This window comes from Dasypus novemcinctus, chromosome 25 (assembly GCF_030445035.2).
Source record: "Dasypus novemcinctus isolate mDasNov1 chromosome 25, mDasNov1.1.hap2, whole genome shotgun sequence".
Classification (NCBI taxonomy): Eukaryota; Metazoa; Chordata; class Mammalia; order Cingulata; family Dasypodidae; genus Dasypus; species Dasypus novemcinctus.
In genome coordinates, this window is record NC_080697.1 from 20,108,715 (window position 1) to 20,124,662 (window position 15,948).

The 15,948-nt window shown below is 44.6% G+C and overlaps 1 long non-coding RNA gene across 1 annotated transcript; it reads right to left on the minus strand.

Moving 5' to 3' along the window:
- Positions 1-3,383: 3,383 nt before the first annotated feature.
- On the minus strand, positions 3,384-5,707 carry LOC131275963 (uncharacterized). Its single transcript, XR_009183431.2, has 3 exons — positions 5,380-5,707; positions 4,296-4,435; positions 3,384-3,470 (listed from the first exon to the last, which is right to left on the minus strand). It is a non-coding gene; the product is annotated as an uncharacterized lncRNA (long non-coding RNA).
- Between the last annotated feature and the right edge of the window lie 10,241 nt (positions 5,708-15,948).

The window sequence follows — 15,948 nt, forward strand, 5'->3', positions numbered from 1 at the left end:
CCTGCGTGGTCGGATTTCAGGCTCTTGACTCCCTGGATCTCCAAGTGCCTGTTCCTGGGAAATAGAAATTCAGCACCTCCTCCCCGTCCCGCCTGCCCTTCGCTGCTGGAGAGAGGAGCAGCCAGCCTCGGCCGGGCTCAGGCCAGGGCCGTCGGCGGGTTCTCTGCGTGGCCCGGGGCTGCGGGGCTCCGCGCGGTGTGCACTGGCTCTGGCAGCGCCGCTGGGGAAGGGGCGCTGGCTCCCCGGGGGGTCCGCCGGTCCTGGCTGCCGGGGGCTTCCCACGCCGCGATCCTGCTCCTCGGCCATCCGCGCTTTCTCCCTGCCCCGGCCTTTCCTCCTCCTCCTCGGGACCTGCCGTGCTCGACTCTGCAGGTGCCCAGAAGAACCATCTACGCTTCTGAGGCACTGGAGCCCGGGACTTGCCTCGTCCCCTGCTCCCTGGCGCGGGAGGCCCCGCTGCACTCCTCCCTCGTGCTCCCTGCTTTGTGTCCCGCCCTTGCCCTTGCCGCTGGCCTGTTCCCTGGAGTCACGGGACTGGAGCTTCCACCGCCCTGCAGGGAGGCTGACGGGCCAGCAGAGGGCAGCACCCGCGTGGCTTCTGGTCCGGCCGCCTGAGAGGGGCAGCCATAGCCTTGTAAGGCCTCTGGGGACCCTCCACCTGCCAGCTGCTGTTCCTTCTGGAAGAAGATTTAACCCGAAATCTCTGTCTTGAATCACAAAATCCTTGCACACGTTGTCCTTATTCCTGGTTTATGTGATGCCTGACTTCAAGGCAGAATTCTGGTGCTGGACCCCAAGCCAGAACCTGGGACCGAAGTCCCTCTTCTTAAAGCTTTTCTCTCAGCCAAGGTGACTCCTGTGCGCCAAGCCCAAGGCCTCGGTGCAGCCCTGGCTCTGCTCCCCACGCGGGGAACCTGATTCTCAGGTCTAAAAAAGGTGAGAGCGTGAGGTATGGGCCAGGAATAGAAAACACCAAGGGTCAGTTGACTCCCACTTTGGTTTGCAGGTGCTGAAAGCTTCTGTTTTATCTTCCACAATCCTCAAGTCTCATTCTTGATCGTCTCTGGGTCATCCTTGCTTTTATCCCTTTTTTTCCTCCTTTTACCCAAAACCAGCTCTAGGGCTCTGTCCCATGATCCTCCAATACAGGGGACGCCACTCTCCAGGTCACTGGCCTTTTTTCTGACTTTTGACCCATACACCGAACCCCAGCAAACACACATTAAACCTCTAAGGGGCCCCCCTCTGAAGGTCAAGAAGGTAGCCTGCACTCTCAGGATGGGCGAAGGCCAGGGGCCAACGCTGTGACAAACCTGAGCCTGCCCCACCTCCCCTCCCCCAGGAAACCACAGTCACCAGCATTGAGGGCCGAGAACTTGGCACCATTTTGAAATAAATGTTTGTCCAGGTTTCTAGTCATCTCGTAGGGTAGCATCCTTGAAGAAATAGAATTCCTGGGTCGATGTACTTTTTTACTCCATACACACGCACACACGCTCAGAGTATTGGTTCCCAATAGGATTTAATCAGTTTTGACCTGACATTGAGTGCACATCTGTTTTTCTTTTTGCTAACTAGTTTTATTATGTTTTTCTCAATTTACAGATTTATATTTCATATCTTTATTAGTTGTTTGAATCTCTTTTAAAAAATTGACTGTTTTTGATCTTTGATTTGTTCGTTAGTGTCTTTCTATGACGTCTTGTTCTTGTTCTCATGCCTGGGTATTTTCTCACAGATAATAGATACCTAATTTTTTTTTTTACTGTATTTTCATTTTGTCTACTATTTCAATATACAATTTAAATTTTATGCAGTTAGAACTATTACATAACTGATTATTGCTCATAAGCTTAGAGAGTCTTTCCCCAATAAAACATAAGATGAACTTCTCTAGTTTCTTAAGGAGGATATTTTAATGAGTTTATTTTCAGCATACAGCTATATAATTACAATGGAATTCATTTTCTGCTATAGTATGAGTGAGAAGCTACTCTCAATTGTTGAGTAACCACATCATTCATCCAACACCATTTAGCAACCCTTTCTTCCACTTCCCACTGCTTTTTGTCTGTCATTTGCCAAATGTCAGATCGTCTTAGAGATAGTGATTTCTTTCCACTCAGACTCCCTGTTCCATTACCTATCCTGCATCAATACCATTTTTTTAAACTGAAAAGATAAAATTGGCCAATAACCACTCATCCCAATCTATTAGTGCTAGATTTTTTAAAGGAGGTACCAGGGATTGAACCAGGACCTTATACATGGGAAGCAGGTGCTCAACCACTGAGCTACACCCCCTCCCCAGTGTTTACATATTTAAAGAGATGTTTAGGGAAGCGGACTTGGCCCAGTGGTTAGGGTGCCCGTCTACCACATGGGAGGTCCGCGGTTCAAACCCCGGGCCTCCTTGACCCGTGTGCAGCTGGCCCACGTGCAGTGCTGATGCGCACAAGGAGTGCCGGTCCCCGCATAGGGGAGCCCCACGCGCAAGGAGTGTGCCCCGTAAGGAGAGCCGCCCAGCGCGAAAGAAAGTGCAGCCTGCCCAGGAATGGCGCTGCCCACATGGAGAGCTGACACAGCAAGATAACGCAACCAAAAAGAAACAGATTCCCACCCGTGCCGCTGACAACAACAGAAGCAGACAAAGAAAGAACACGCAACAAATGCAGCAAATGGACACAGAGAACAGACAACAGGGAGGGAGGGGAATGGGAGAGAAATAAAGAAAATCTTTAAAAAAAAAAAAAGATGTTTATACACGTCCATAGGTAGAAGATGTAAGTGGTATAGGAAATGCTCAGGGAATAGAAAGCTCGCCCACCCAATTCATCCTCTGCCCCTTGATTCTTTTTTATTTAAGGCAACTACTCAGTCATAGACAATTTCTTGTCATACTTTGCTCAAATCTTCATGCATATACCATGAATATATATACACACACATAAACATGCATATCTATATTTTAATGAAAGAGGTTTTATTATACATTTTTTAAAAAAGATTTATTTATTTAATCCCCCCTCCTCCCCCGATTGTCTGTTCTCTGTGTCTTTTTGCTGCGTCTTGTTTCTTTGTCCGCTTCTGTTGTCGTTAGTGGCACGGGAAGTGTGGGCGGCGCCATTCCTGGGCAGGCAGCACTTTCTTTCCTGCTGGGCGGGTCTCCTTGCGGGGCGCACTCCTCGCGCGTGGGGCTCCCCTATGCGGGGGACACCCCTGCGTGGCAGGGCACTCCTTGCGCGCATCAGCGCTGCGCATGGGCCAGCTCCACACGGGTCAAGGAGGCCCGGGGTTTGAACCGCGGACCTCCCATGTGGGAGACGGACGCCCTAACCACTGGGCCAAGTCCGTTTCCCTATTATACATTTCTCTACAAAATGCACTTGTCTGTGGGGAGCGGATGTGGCTCAAGCAGTTGAGCACCTGCCTCCCACATGGGAGGACCCGGATTCAGTTCCCAGCGCCTCCTGAAAAAACAAAAACAAACAAGGAAAGCAACCAAAAAAAGCCAACTTAGGGCAGCTGATATAGCACAGTGTTTGAGTGCCAGCTTCCCACATAACAAGGTCCCAGGTTCAATCCCCAGCCCCCAGTACCTCAAAAAAAAAAAAAAAAAAAAGGTACTTTGTCTAATATGTTTCAATATCTAACAGAATAAATAATTCTTATTCATTTCAAATTTCTTTATTTTTACCCACCTGAAATTTTAAATTTAATAATATTCCCTTTTCCTTCAAAAAATATCACCAGATAGTTTGATTAATTTAACTTTTAATGTGTAAGTTGATTTATGAAGAATTGAGATCACTTCATATCCAAGACTTATTGAGGAAGATATTTTTCATCAATTGAAATACTTTATTATAACTCAACTAAGATTTGTGTTTTCCTTCAGATAAAGTATTCCTATTGTGAATGATTTTTCTTGTGTTTCAGGTAGTTTATAACCATTATTAGCTGGATCGTCTTACAATTAATTACATTTTCTAGCTGGTTGTTTCTGCTAAATTTTAAAAAAATATTTACCTAGATGTGCTTTTAGTGTTTTTTTAAAAGATGGAATGAAAACTAAAAGAAAAAATACAAAAAGCAAAGATAAAAACTTAAAAAAAAACCCACAATAAACAAAAAGGATAAAATCCTATCTAAACTAATGATTGTATCATCTGCTCCTTTCCAGGACGTACAATCACTTTTTTTTTTTTCAGGAGGTACCTGGGATTGAACCTGGGACCTCGTACATGGGAAGCAGGTGCTCAGCCTCTGAGCTCCCCCTGCTCCCCTGTACTCACATTTTTGATTCACGTCTGGTTGCACAGGTGAGAACTTTCAGAAGAATGCTCAGTGATGCTTTGATCAGGCAGGACTTTTGGTCTTGATTTGCTTTCTTGGGAAGGCCTTTATGTTTCACTGCTAGGAATGACCTTGACTCCTGTTTTCATATACAGATTTTTATCAATATGGTTGCATCCCCCTATTCTGAGGTGTTTTTAAAAATCACATTGGTGTTTAATTTCACACATGCCTTTTCAGCCTCAATTGAGACTTATCTGATATTTTCATTTTCTTGTTCCACTGTTGCCTTACATAATGGCTTAAATAATGAACGGTACCTTTTTATTAGTAAAGAACTCCCACATTCTTGGGGTTCAGTATTCCAGTGACTTCCTACTTATCCCTCCACTTGAATCTCAAAAAGGGTCTCTGAGTAATGGGTCATCTTTTTGTTGGGGGTGGGTGGGGATTGAGTCAGTGGGGCAGCGAATACTTTCTGGGGTGGTGGACATACTGTCTTGATTTGGGTGATGGTTACTGTGGTGGTTTGAAACTGTGTACCCCCCAAAATACATGTTCTTAAATCGAATTCATTCCTGCCGGTATAAAGTCACAAAGTAAGTGAGTAGGCTCATCTGAGATTACTTCAGGTAAGGCGTGACCCGCCACAATCAGAATGGGTTTTACTCCTCTTACTGGAGTCCTTTATAAGAATGAAATTCCAGCAGAGAAAGCTACTCTCAGTTCCGCCCGCGAGGCGCAGGGCCGTGGGGGCTGCCTGTTTCCTGCCTGCTGGCATGTTCTCTGGCCCAGCGCTCGGTGTGACCCCTGCGTTAGTGACGAAAGCGGTCCAATGGCACCCCCTGCTGTTCACACGCTACACAACATGGATTCCCAGAAGGAAATGCCACCGTTTCCTACTCAGAAGGGAGAGGGGACTGGCTTTTCTGTTAAGTACGAAGTTTGTTAACAATTGCTGCATGACAAGTTAGCGGCTTAAAACAACATCCTGCCTAACCCACTGAATGTGCTGGGGGAGAGTGTAAACTACAATTCAAATCATTATCCATGCGGGGCAGCAGTGCTCCAACATGTACTCACCAAATGCAATGAACGTGCCATGATGATGAAAGAGGTTGTAGATGTGGGAGGAGCGGGGTGAGGGGCGTGGGGGTATGTGGGACCTCTTATATGTTTTGAATGTGGCATTTGAAAAAAACACAATAAATAAAGAGGAAAAAAAAAAAAGAAGAAACACATGACTTCTCCCAGGTTCTGTGGGTCACAGATTGGGCGTGGCTGGGCGGTTCTGGCTCAGGCTGTCCCGTGAAGTTGTCCTGAGATGTCAGCCAGGGCGTCAGTCATCGCCAGGCTTGAATGGAGTTGGAGGATCCACCTCCAAGGTGGCACATTATGGCTGACAAGCTGTTGGTGGCTTCAGTGTCCCCTTAGTGTCTCTCCACGAACAGAATGCTGAGCTCATGATGCAGGCGCCCACGCGGTAACTGCACTGCCTTTTATGAGTCACACAGTGCCACTTCCTCCATGGTTACCCAAACCAGCTGTGAATGTGGGAGGAAACTACACAGGGCACGAATTCCAGAAGGAGAGCATCCCTCGGGCCCATGGCTCTGACAAGCACCATCATGTGCTAGGGAATGCCCAAATAATATAAACTGCAGCAATCATAATATATAATGGACATTTACTTTATGTTTACTAGGTGCCCAGACGCTAAGTACTTTCCCTGAGTTACCTCATTTATCGTCACAACCACTCTACAAGCTTGGTCTTACTATTACCCCATTGAACAGATTAGGAAATGGGGCTCGAAGGTTAGATAATTGACTTTTCACACAGCTAGTAAGTGGCTGAGTCAGCATTCAACATCCTAAGACTGTGCTTGGCTACCATGCTTGAATGCTTCCCTTCTCAATTAGAGCTAACAATCAAGGAGAGGTCACAGATGAGGAAACTGAGGTTCAGAGAGGTCCAATAACATACACACAACCACAGAGTTGGTAAGGGACAGAGCCAGGATTGGAACACAGGGCTGACTTCAGCAGCTGTACCCTGCCCCTTCACTTCTCTGGAACAGAAGGGAGAGACACGGGACAGATGAATGCAAAGGAACAGAGTAGCCACCCCCAAATGCCGTTGTGCCTACTGGAAAAGGGCTCCCCCCTCTGGGTGGCTGTAATTCTGCAGGCTCGCCTTGGCCAGCTCTGTTCCACTCTCCTTGGCCAGGCACTCCTAGCTAGGGCACAATCTGCACAACTGAATATGGTGGCTCTAAGACTAAGGGGAGAGAACTGGCAAACGTAAGTGTAAGAGGATGTCTGAAGGGGAAAGAGGAAGAAGGGGGGTGGGGAATAACAAACAGCAAGCAAGGATATGGGAGAGAGGAAAATAAGAAACAAGAAAAGAGGGCAAAAGAAAGGATAAAAGACAAAGTTGTGGGGCCTGATTGGTTTTCCCAAGGTATGCTTGGGGTTTCTCCGTGTGTGACAAGGAAGTGCCACCAAGGCCAGGGAGGCAAAGGACCCTGCAGATAGCCTCTGCTGGCTCCGTGCACAGGTTCCAGCCTGGGTTACTCATCTGGGGGAAAGGGGAGAAGAAAAGACATTCCAGAGAGCAGCTGGCCAGAGGAAGACCTTGTTTCTGGTAAAAATGGAGGAGCAGCCTCCTAGATGACACAGGGAAACCCAATCCAGAGGACAATCGCCACAGCGTCAGAGAGCCCACTGACTAAGTAGAAGATAAAATTGGAAAAAATAATCAGTGGCGTCACCACTGTGCTTCTCTTTGCAGTTTGATTCCCAGAGCTGTTTGTTTAATTGGCAGGCGGGGCTTTGATTATTGGCAGCCATTTATGAGTTTATGTTTGCTTGCCTTTGTGGTTGAATTCGTCAAGTTTTATTTTCACACAAAGATATTGAATCAGAAACCACCTAGAGGTTGAAGCATGAAAAAATAATGTGATTGGGAGACAGAAAGACCTGGATGTGAGTCGTACTTTGCCAGTTGCTGTGAAGGAGATATCCTCATTCCCCACCCAATAGGCTCAAATGCTCCCACAATCAAGCTGTATGTGGGCTGCTCTCCAGAAAGTTCAGCACCTTGCTAGAGGCCAGTCCTATTCAATACAAACTGGGTGCTGCTATGTAATGGGTAAAGGAAGAAGAAGCAGAAAAAATTGCCTCTTTTCTGCCTCCATCCTCTTCCTGCTCCAGCAAGGTCACAGTTGCCACCTAGCCTTCTGAAAAATATATTTCGGGAAGCAGATGTGGCTAAACTGATAGAGTGTCCTCCTACCATATAGGAGGCCCAGGGTTCGATCCCCAGGGCCTCCTGGCTGTGTGGTGAGCTGGCCCACATGCAGTGCTACTGCGTGCAAGGAGTGCCGTCCACGCAGGAGTTCCCCTGCGTAGGGGTGGCCCATGCGCAAGGAGTGCGCCCCCACAGGAGAGCCGCCCCACGCAAAAAAGCGCAGCCTGTCCAGGAGTGGCACCGCATACACGGAGAGCTGACGTAGCAAGATGATGCAACAAAAAGAGACACAGAATCCCAGTGCTGCCTGACAAGAATGCAAATGGACACAGAAGAACACACAGCAAATGGACACAGAGAGCAGACAAGCGGGGGGTAGGGGGAAGGGGAGAGAAATGAATTTAAAAAAATATATATATATATATATTTGATCATTTCACTCTTCTACTTAAAATCTTTCAGGGAAACGGACTTTGGCCCAGTGGTTAGGGCGTCCGTCTACCATATGGGAGGTCCGCGGTTCAAACCCCGGGCCTCCTTGACCCGTGTGGAGCTGGCAATGCGCAGTGCTGATGTGCGCAAGGAGTGCCGTGCCACGCAAGGGTGTCCCCCGCGTGGGGGAGCCCCACGCGCAAGGAGTGCGCCCGTGAGGAAAGCCGCCCAGCGTGAAAAGAAAGAGCAGCCTGCCCAGGAATGGCGCCGCCCACACTTCCCGTGCCGCTGACGACAACAGAAGCGGACAAAGAAACAAGACGCAGCAAAAAGACACCAAGAACAGACAACCAGGGGAGGGGGGGGGAATTAAATAAATAAATAAATCTTTAAAAAATAAAAAAATAAAAAAATAAAATCTTTCAGTGGTTCCCATCTACCTATAGTATACGCTCCAAATTCCTGAGCATGGCAGGGTAGGCCCTTCCTGATCTGCCCCCTCAGTACCTTTTTAGTGTTATCTTCTATCAGTTTTTGTGCATTTTGTTACCCTTGGGCTTTTGCTTTTGCTGTTACTTCTCCTTGAAAATCCTTTCTTCCCCTTTCTGCTTGATACTCTTCTATTTAACCTTTACCTTGGTTATCCATCCACCATCCATCCGTCTATCTCAGCTCTCATTTATTGAACCTTTGCTCTAGTGCTTCCCTAACTTGGATCCCCATTGGATTCCCCACATTGGAATCACCCGGGGAGCTTTGAAAAATCCTGATGCCCCGTCTCACCTTCAGAGACTGTGATTTAATTGGTTGGGATTATGTCCTGGGCTTCTGAAATTTTAAACCTCCCCAGGTGATACTAATGTGCAGAAAAGTTTGGGAACAACTACCCCAGTCTGGACCAGCTATTGTAATGGGCCCTGGGGACTTAGAGAGAAAATTGGTCTAGATGGAAAACTTAGTATAGGAGGAGAAATAGGTCAGTAAATAGACACTAAGGTAATAATGTATCTACATGCTGCGAGAGAGAAAAGTCAAGGTTTTCTTGGGAAGGCACAGGACGGACACAAAACTGGTGCTTATAAGGATAGGTGGTCAAAGAAGGCAAGTCTTAGAGGATTATTCCAGGCAAATAAGGGGGGTGGGTGGTGGTGGGGCGTGGGGCAGGATTCCAGTAAGAGGGAAAAGTGAACACAGCACAGTGAGCTGGTGAGAGCATGTTACTTTGTCCCGTTTGGGGATGGGCTCGGAGCTTAGGGTGGCCGAACCTACGGGAGGGTCGAGCCATGACGAATACCGATCCTGACCCTTTTGGGCCTCTGGCTCACACCTCTTTGCTTGGCAGAGACTAGATGCTCAGTAGAGGAAAGGCCACGGTGAGGTAGAAGGAGCACAGGCTCCAGAGTCAGAACACCTCGATTCAAGACCCAGTCCCATCATTCCTTACACACAGTGGAAGATACGGGAGTCAGCCACATTCTCCGATTTTGGTTTCCTCCACTGTAAAATGGAGAAAATGCCAAGCATGTAAGATTTTGAGCACTAGAGAAAATGTTCGTCAGCCTTTCCCTAGGTGTGCTCTGGATCAGCACCAGCACTTCACCTGGGAACTTGTCAGAAATGCAAATTCTTGGGTGCTACCCCAGACCTGCTGAATCAGAAACTCTGGGAGTGGTGCCAGCAATCTGCTATGACAAGTCCTCCAGGGGATTCTGATGCATACTCAAGTTTGAGAAACACCGTCTATATAAATAGCTTCATTGCACCAGTCTCACCACAACCACCTGTGTGCTTGCTTTTCTAGAAGCCTACACTCCTGAAAAGCAGAAAAAAACCCTTGACCATCCACCTAGCTCTTACCTCTGCTCCAGCCCCTGCTCTTGTTTGTAACAAAAAAAGTGTAGGGATTTAAAGAAGTCGGCTTTGAAATCTGTGTGTCTGGGAGGGAAGCTTCCCAAGGCAACCATGTGACCTTGACCTCTAAGCAAAGTTGTGTGACTTTGACCTCTAAGCAAGTGCATCCTCATCTGTAAATGAGAGTGATGATAACACTTACGGATCAGTCACTGGCCTAAGCATTTTACACACATAAGTTCATTTGATCTCCACAACGTTCCCGTGAAGTAGATAAATGAGGCACAGAAAGGTTAAGAAAGCTGCCCAAGGGCACACAGTTATTAAGCTTGAGAGCTGGGATGCCAGCACGGGCAAGCTGGCTGCAGAGTCCATGCTCTTAACCATTGTGCTACAGTGCCCACCTCATAAGGTTGTTTTGAAAGTGTTAATAAATGTGTGAAGCATTTAACGTGCTGTGTTGTGCACTTTGTTGAGTTGAAACACCTCACCCTGATTATAGTCTCTCTGCTGTTACCGGATTTTGGCTAGGTTCTTGACTATGCTGCAGAAATGAATTTCAAGAGCACATCAGGTGAGTTAGGCCAGTAAATTATTTAGGTAGAAAGGGACAAGAAATAGGAGAAAGTAACAGATCAGGGGTCCCAGGTAGAATGGAAGGGGTTGAAAAGTGGTCAAGTGGGTGGACTTACAGGCTACAATTTCCCATTATAGATTAGAAATCCTCAGGTTTACTTGTGTGGCCACATGGCAGAGGAAAAATGGCAAGAGTGGTGTGCAGAGGGCAGGAACAGGGGTCCACAGGCAAGAGAGCGCATGAGAGAGAGAGCTTAGTTAGGCCTTGTGCCTGCCTTTTTGAACTATTAACTATCCCACCCTTTGCTAATGGCAGGGGAGGAGTTCCAGCTGTTCTCTGTTTTGATTGCTTATTTCTCCCATTAATCTCCCAGGAGGGCCCAAAGATAAAGTCCTTGGGGAATATCCAGGGATGCTCCTGGCTTCTGGAGGAAGTCTTCTTTTGAGTGGCAGAATCTTGGGGAGGGTCTTCCAGCATCTTGGGGTTACTGATGTCCACATAGACTTCTTGCTAGGTTCCAGATCCATCTGTTGATTCCCTATCTTACTAGCCTGCTTCATTCTCCCCTCAGAGAGTTTACACCTTTATTCTTAAAGGGTGCTAAAGGGAGATGCTCTTTCTTTTGTAGCTACTTCTTGCTGGTTAGGCGAGAGAGTGCATGAGAGAGCGAGCTTAGACCTTGCGCCTGCCTTTTGAATTGTTCCTTATTCCACCCCTTTGCTAATGGCAGGGGAGGAGATCCAGCTGTTTACCATTTTGATTTCTTTCTCCCATCAATCTCCCAGGAGGGCCCAATGATAAAGTCCTTGGGGAATATCCAGGGCTTCTCCTGGCTTCTGGAGGAAGTCCTCTTCTGAGTGGCAGAATCTTGGGGAGGGTCTTCCATCAGCTATTTTGGGGTTATTAACATCCGCCAGGTTCAAGATTCATCTACTGATTCCCTATCTTACTAGCCTGCTTCATTGCTACTTCTGGGGAACTCGGCCTGGTCATGTCTCCTCTTCCTGCCTTGGTTTCCAAATATTTAAAATGAGAGGATGTGCTAGATGAGGGATATAACTGGAGCCTCTAAGTCCCAAAGATTTAGCTGTTTGGCCAGTTTTTTTCTTTTAAATTGAAAGTGATTGCCTTTACGCACTGTGTACCCACCCCTGGGCACCCTGTAACCAGCACTTTCAGTTATCTTATACCCAGCCCACTTTATTTTCATCAACCACCTAGCACCCACAGGTATGTGCTTGGGATCACTGATCAGACAATGTTTAAATATGAGGTCCTATCAATTCACTATTTTTTCACTTTCACCTTTCTTCTTGCCTCCTATACAACTTAAAGAACACTTTACTAGGACCGTTTCTTGAGCAAAGAAGATTCTGAGCCCTTGCTCCCTGCCTCTCACTCTGTTAAAACTAGTTGTCCACGTGGCATGGCTGCCAGAGGTAAGCTAGTATATATTGCTGTGTGCCCTGAAATGCTGATTTATATCTGCTTCAGTAAGGGAGATGAAGCTAGTTTTAGAATGGAAGGTTCATCCAATTTCAGAATCCACTGCACATAGAGAGATTTGTTTCCATTTAATTTGAAAGGTTTTCTCTTTTCTAAGTTCATCAATTGCAGAAAGAATGAAGACCATTTATTCTGCTTCATGACTTCCTGCATTTCCTGCAGTAGGGATGCACTCAGCATTGACATACTGGCCTTGAGAATTTTTAAGGGGCCTTCCCCATGTCCTTCACATGGCCTCTGGAAGTAGGTGCCAGACGCTGATGCATTCTTAGCACACTGCCTGACACTACAGGCCCTCAAATACTGCTGAACGGAAAAACCAGCCGGCAAACCGTTTGCAGCAACTGGGAGTCTAGACTGGTTAAGTAACTCATTGAACCTCAGACACTCAAGTTATAGGAATATATTTTATTTTTATTTCTACCATAGGGCTTACAGTTTTCACACATGTTCTCTCAGAGGCTATCTTCTCTATTTTCTTGAAGTTGAAGGAATGAGACTTTGAGAGTGAAAAGCCAATGTTAAAAAATATTTTTTGAAGTTGTACAAGCTGAAGCTTTGGAGATACTAAAACAGATATGGTAGGGTAAAAAAATTACCTATCACAAAAACTGGGAACTGTACTATTGTTTGTATAGCACTTCAGGGTTTGCAAAGCATTTTCTCCCAGTTTCCTCTGATCCCCACATGGTCTCTGCACCACTGGAGTAAAATGGTCTCTCACTTCACAGAGCCTGAAACAGAGTGACAGCAACAATAACTGACAGCCCCAGATATTACTCTTTTCCTAGAGGCAGGTCAGAATGGCAGTTAAGAATGGAATTTCTTGCATACTCATGCCATCTACTGGAACTTTTCTGGTGGTACAGGTTCCCTCTGACTTTTTGTTTTTGTTGTTTTTTGTTTTCAGTAGGTACTAGGAAATGAACCCAGGACCTTGTACGTGGGAAGTAGGCACTCAATCACTTGAGCTTGAGCTACATCGGTTGCCCCACCCCCAATTTTATATTGTTTAAAAACATCACTTTTCCTTCAGTATAAACATCAACAGGACCATGTAAATGTTTTAAGGACTTAGAAATACCCTACTTCCCTATTACTCAAGTCCTTTAAAAATATTTAAAAATACTCCCCTTTCCAATCTTTTAAACTTGAGTTTTCTGTTGTTGTTTGCCTAAGAAGCCTACTGTAAAACAGGGAATAAGACTTACTTAGAAAAGGGATTAAAAAACTTTGTATTCATTTTGGCATATTAACAGGTTTCAGAATGTCTCCAAGACCTTCCAATTGGCTTGGAACTGGGGGAAGGTTGACTGGGCCTAGCTGGGGACACCTGTGGAATTTTCATGAGTTCATGATTCAGTTAGTGCCTCTGCTTTGTCCAGCATTTTCTGGGAGGACGATGGTAGAGAATGAGTGATCTGAGGAAGTGGTGGCCAGAAGGTAAGGACGGTCAGTTGCTGACAGCTCACTCTATGGTTGCTCAGCAGTTGGTGGAAGAGGAGTAAAATTCTGGGCAATGGCTGAAACCACGCTCTTTTACTAAGAGGCATCCAGTGGGTTTTTCCAAACTGCACCAGTCCACCAGTTCATGACAACATCTGTCTGATCCTCAGGGACACAACTAACAACATTTTTCAAAGCCAGGCTTTCACATCTGCTCTGGATACATATTCTTTTGAACCTCTAGATGGAATTTGTATGTGCTATAACTCGAGGAAAAAGATAAAATCTATTAATCTTTAGAGCAAATCAGCACAAAGGGGTTAAAATGAAGTGATTTGGCATGTAAATAATTTTTTTCACCACCTTAGGATTCTTTGAAAATGGACTAATACCCTTACAGCAATACTATGAGCAGGCAAGCTGAGGCAAATTCAGGACAGAAAATTTGGATCTGAAAATTAACTAGTCAGCAGCTATTAGTGGAAATTCTTGCAAGATGTTTTGCAAAAAAGTTAGCTTGTCTGATTGGAAAAACAATGGTGATTTTTTATTTAATTACTTTATGATTAATGAGGTTGCATTCCATGACTTTTTACCTTTTCTTCCTTCTGTTCCATGGTAGGAAGATTTTAAAAAGCAATGTAAAATATCTGTTGTAGCAGATAATTAAGATTTCTTGCGGTGAAGGGTCAAGACAGTAACATTTGATAAAGATTTCATGCCCTAATTTCCCTATTAAAGTTTAGCACCACATTTCAAGCCCAGAAAGGATTTAAAGAACTAAGTCACAGATAAAAATTAAATTGTGAGTGTTTGTTCTGGATCACTGAAAAATAGTAATTATTGTATATATTTGCGTAACACTTATCAATGTTTTTATAGCCTCTAACTCACCTTATCCTAGTAAGTTCCACTTAAGGTATAGCTTATTTTTACATACTTGAAAAAACTAAAAAGCTAAGATTCAGAAGTTAAGCCATTTCCTAGTTACAGAACCAATAAATTAGTCAGCAATGAACACAGGTCTTTAGATTTTAAGTCATGATATTTCTAGAAAATAGGCTCCTCTTTTCCAGAGATCTTTCCTGTCCTTTAAATATCAGTTCATCAAATTGTTGTACTTATGTTTTACATTGTTTTTAAGTGGGTAAAAAGCACATTAACCTGTGTTTTTTTTTTAATGTACTAAAATTTAATCATCCATGAAAGCTATAATTTAATCTGATAATAAAACACAAGAAGTGATATTAGAGTTGGTTTAGTAGATATTTTAGCTCTGAAAGCTATAGAAATTATCCATTTTTTCCTATAAAAGATCCATTTTTCCAAAGCATTATGCACAATTTTAATTAGAATATAATGACAGAATATTTCGCAATTAAAAAAATATAAAATGAAGTCAATGACTCAAGTTATTGGCTGCATGAGTTGAGGAGAAATTTCATAATCTGTGTCATTACAGATATAAAGTATAATGGTTCAACTTTTCAGTGTTTGACAGGGAAGAATCATAATAAAAAGGTCAATATGAAATCATTTGATTTTAGTAGCAATATCTAACATTTGAAATGCATCCATGCTCTTTTGTATTGAGTTGAGCATATTTATTTTCATATCTGTTAGAAATTGCTATTGCACAGGAGAAATAGTGTCTTATTTTCCAAGTGATATACACAGCAATTTTTTTCTCCAGGGAATTTGTGCCAACCAATATAAGATCTAAATTCCTTACATATTAATACATAAACAGGAGAAAGCTCTTCAGATTTAGTTTTTAAAGTCTGCAATGCTGAGACTTTCCAATTAGGCAACAGTTCTACATTCCTGTATTCTGGCTCAGAGCTGCTGCTTACTGTGGGTCTAGAGCAGCAGACATTTCTTTTTTAGGTTCTTTCCGACTGGTGTTTTTCTATTTACCGGTCTGATCAGATCATAAAATAAATATCTCATTAATGTTGATCTTTGACTTAGAGTCATACCATGGTCTTGCTAAATTCTGACCCCGTTCTTTGCCAACTTCTTGTTCATCATCCATGTCCCATTTATTGCCAACCAAAATCACTGGAACATCTTCTGTCCTCAGCCCATAAAATCTGTTCCCTTAGGTCCTGTAAGTTATTAAATACGGCCTGAGCTGTAATACCAGTGCAAACCCTTGGCAATTCTTCACATACAAATCCCTCACTGATATAAATTGCTGTCTCTGCTGCATCCAGGATTTCGAGCATACACTGTTGGCAATCTACTTGAACTTGCTTTCTGTAGGAATGTCTATTGTTTGATCATATTTTTCAACAAAAATTCCCTGAACAAACTGAACTGTGAAAGCAGACTTCCCCATGCCTCCTGAACCAAGGACCACTAGCTTGTACTCACACAGTGTCTGTTGAAATACTGACCATGCTGTTCTAAGAAATTCTTACAAGATTCATCTAAGTACCAGGAATCTGCCCAAGGTCATACATCTCTTCCTCCTCCTTCTCCCTCCTCTCAGCCAAGGATCCTTCTCTGCTCTGCTAGGTAACTGTGGCAGCGGTGGCTAATCTTGTTTTCTTTTCACATTTCTAAGCCTGTTAGACTTCTGTGAC